The sequence below is a fragment of the Babylonia areolata genome, chromosome 26 (assembly GCF_041734735.1).
Source record: "Babylonia areolata isolate BAREFJ2019XMU chromosome 26, ASM4173473v1, whole genome shotgun sequence".
NCBI lineage: Eukaryota > Metazoa > Mollusca > Gastropoda > Neogastropoda > Buccinidae > Babylonia > Babylonia areolata.
In genome coordinates, this window is record NC_134901.1 from 20,594,259 (window position 1) to 20,598,433 (window position 4,175).

A 4,175-nucleotide genomic window follows, 5' to 3' on the forward strand; every position below is an offset into this window, starting at 1 on the left:
TTTTATAATGACACCAGCAATAAGATCTCTCTCTCTCTCTCTCTCTCTCTCTCTCTCTCTCTCTCTCTCTCTTCAAACTAATATATTTTATGCTTCGAAATCAACGTTTTCATGATATGGCAACAGCAATGACATTCCATGACAGTAATAGAATTATCATTTTTTTTTATCAACTGTATAATGGATCCAAGGCTTTTAAAAGCAACATTGCCTAATGCGTGTGTGTTTAAACCTGACGTGAGAGAGACATAGGGAGAGAAAGAGAGAGAGAGAGAGAGAGAGAGAGGGAGGGAGGGAGGAGGGGAGGGAAGGCGAAAGAGATTACTGTCTGTTTGCAGTCGATAGCCTTTGGTGTGATGTCCTATGTTGACGTTGCCATTACCCCATAAAAAAATACAGGGGGTTGGGGGGACTGGGGGGTGAGGGGGGGGGGGAGGGATAATTTCTGAGGCAAATCCCCAAATGTATGTCGAATCTTCCCGTCTTAAGGCGGGCGAATGTTTATTGTTGTTGCTGTTGTTATTTTTTCATCATTAAAAGCATCATTTATGTCACGCTGATTGGAAGATCACAATATCGATATCTATTTCATTTTGTTTATTTATTTATCTATTATTAAATTATTTATTGTAGTTTTTCATCGTGCCCCATCGTCTTGGCCGTTTCCGTGACATTATCTCCACTATCTCATTATCTCACTAGTTCCTAACTCCCCATTCACAACTAGACCCCCGGATAGTTCCAGATGCACTCTCGGCGTTGGGTGACTAGTCCATAAGGACAAGTTTGTCAAATGGTACGTCACACCGTGATACCACCCTTCATACGCCCATGTCATGCCCTTTGACCATGCCAAACCACTTCTCAGGCAACTTCACTGGCTGCCAGTGCGTGCACGTGTGGAGTACAAATTAGCAACACTCTCTTACCGTTCCCTTCATGGTCAGTCCACTGTATACATTTCTGATCTCTTTGTGCCATCCAGATCATTGCGGTCTTCAAATGCCGGTCACCTCGCCATTCCCCGATTCCATCTAGAGAAATATGGCAGACGTTCTTTTTTTTCATTTCTTGGTCCTTCAGCTTATAACGCACTCTCCCAGACACTTAGAAAGGCTCCCACATTGTCAGTCTTTAAGGCTGGGCTTAAGACCCACCTTTACAAACTCCATCTGACTGAATAAGTTAACACCAAGTGCAACATATACCATAGGTTTTAAGTGCTGAAACCTTTTAATGTGTTATATATATATATATATATATATATATATATATATATATATATATATATATATATATATATATATATATGCATACTTTTTTGTTGATAAGTGTAGATATATATACTTGTGTGTGGACGAGCATAGTTTTGTGGATAAGTGTGTAAATATTTTTGACTTCTTAAAAAAAATTGAAATGGCGCTTAGAGCTTTCCAAGGGAATAAGCGTCTTTAAAATGCACTTTATTATTTTTTTGAATTATTATCATTATCATTATACGCGATTCTGCACCACTACCGCGTCACCTCTTCGGTAGATTTCTGTATTGTTTTCTTTGAGGCGTTTCTTTGTGTCGAGTTTCTCAAGTTTACAGTTATGCACGCGTGTGAACGACTGGTTTGAAAGCGCTTTGATTTGTCTCTGCACAAGATTCAGCGCTATATGAATACCTGTTATCATTATCATGATTGCTATTTCTTAATTAAGGGCGAGCACGCTTGTGGCGAGGAGAGAGAGAGAGAGAGAGCTATTGGCGAGGGCGAGAAATAAGTCCGGTGTGAAAACAGAAGCGAGGCAGGAAGTAGATATGAGCAAGATGGCTTCCAACAGCAAGGAGGCTTTGAAAAAAAAAAAGAAAAAAAAAAAGAGTAGAGTTATTCAATGATAGCAATGCGGTTATTCGGGAAAAGGATCTTTTTTAACACAAAGTAGTAAAGAGATGGAATCAAGATTTGTAAAACTCTTTTTTTTTTTTTTCTGACTGATTACGTGGATAATTAACTTCTTCGAAACCATTGTTAGGGTCCACGATACTCTGATCGGCAGATCAGTCGGAATGTACCTCCTACCCCCCCCCCCCCCCCCCCCCCCCCCCCCCTCCCCCACCCCCCAGACGTCTTTGCGTTGACAGATCTCCTTCATCTGCTCTTGATGACAAGAGTCGTTTTAAGTCGCGGAGCTTAACCCTTTCACCGCCAGTCAGTTTAGAGTGCACATGAACCTTGTGCAGGAACCACAGAAAAGATGGTGCCTAAGAATAGCTGGGGATTCCCCTGTGATGTGTAGAAAAAAAAAAAGGCCAATCATACCACTGAAAATTAAGAGCATTAGGTTAATGTACAAAAGGCCCATCATCTGGTTGCATTTCAGTGACATGGGTGCTTTACCTAGCTGGTGCCGAAATGCGACCATGGCGGTGAAAGGGTTAAAGCTGAGCGAGTAGTCTCTCAAGAGTGGAGGTGGCCGCATCGTCCCTCCAACCTGTTGTCCCCATGAATCTTTCGACCCCGAAGACTTACTGATTAATTGACTGAATGATCGATCGATCGATTGATTGATTGATTGATTAATTGATTGATTGATATAATTACTTATTTAGCGCCCTTCCTCTGTCAGAGACCAAGCTCTTAGTGCTTCGGAGTCGCTTTTTTACAAGCAAGCTGGCTACCTGGGTAGAGCTGACTAAGAGCTACCTTTAGGAGCTCTTCACTCGATTCCTGTATTATTCAGTCAGGCTCCAGTCATTTACGCACGCGCGCGCGCGCGCACACACACACACACACACACACACACACACACACACACACACACACACACACACACACACACACACACACACACACACACACACACACACACACACACACACACACACACACACGCGCGCGGAATGTTTCCCAGGGAACATTTCTTTTGTTGCCGCGGGTTTCTTGTATGCGCACAAAGTGCATGCTACACACGGGTTAGTGACTTTGGTTTATCGCCTCATCCGGATAACCAGCGTCCAAGTCACCACTTTAGGTCTAGCGGAGAGGGACTAGGCAGAGGCAGGAGGGAGAGGGAGAGGCAGGTGTGGGATGGAATTCTTCTTCTTCTTCTTCTTCTTCTTCTTCTTCTTCTTCTTCTTCTTCATTTGTGGGCTGCAACTCCCACGTTCACTCGTATGTACACGAGTGGGCTTTTACGTTACGTGTATGACCGTTTTCACCCTGCCATGTAGGGGCAGCCATACTCTGCTTTCGGTGATGGGATGGGACGATTCGATCCCGTTCGCTCATAATTCTCTTATTTCCCGAAGCGTTCGCTTTACTACCAGACCATCACTCCACCACATTCCTATCGTGAGAGGTTACTTTTTTTTTTCTTCTGTAATTGTTTTTTTTTCTTTTCTTTCTTTTTGTCGTATTTCACACTCACCCACCCTCGTTCATAACTTTGCCCGGTTCCCCCCCCCCCCACCCCCCCCACACACACCCCATCCACCCTCCCCAACTTGCCATTCATCCACATCCCCTCCCCTCCTCTTCTAAACGATAATACTCAAATGTATACATTAATACTCTAACGAAATGTCTTCAATCACCGATATGTGTGACGGGACATTCAACAAAATTCCTTCTCCTCTTCCTCCCCCTCCTCCTCTTCCTCCTCCTTTCCTCCTCCTCTTCCTCCTCCTCCCCTCCTCCTCTTTCTTACCCCTCCTCCTCCTCCCCCTCCTTTTCCTCCTCCCCCTCCCCTTTCTCCTCCTCTTCCACCTCTTCCTCCTCTTCCCCTTCCTCCTCCTTTTTCTCCTCCTCTTCCTCCTCCTCCTCCTCCCCCTCCCCTTCCTCCTCTTCCACCTTCTCCTCTTTCTCTTCCTCCTCCCCATCCTCCTATTGTGACTGTCAAGGGAGAGGGAAGGAAAGGAGGAGGTTAGGGAGGATGAAGGAGGGAAGGAGGGAGGGAGGGAGGGAGGGAGAGAGACTAAACCCTGCGGTATTTGACGTGCCTCTCCGGGGCCCATGTCAAACATTGCAAGTTCCCCATATAAAGTGAAATGGGAGAAAAGTTCAGATTTTTGTAGTGATTCTTGGCAAATCTCTCCTATTTTCTTTTTCTTTTTTTTTTCTTTTTTTCTCGATGTAAAAAATGCAGCAAGCAGCATTGGCAAAGGCAAACAAAGCCCTCGCAGAAAT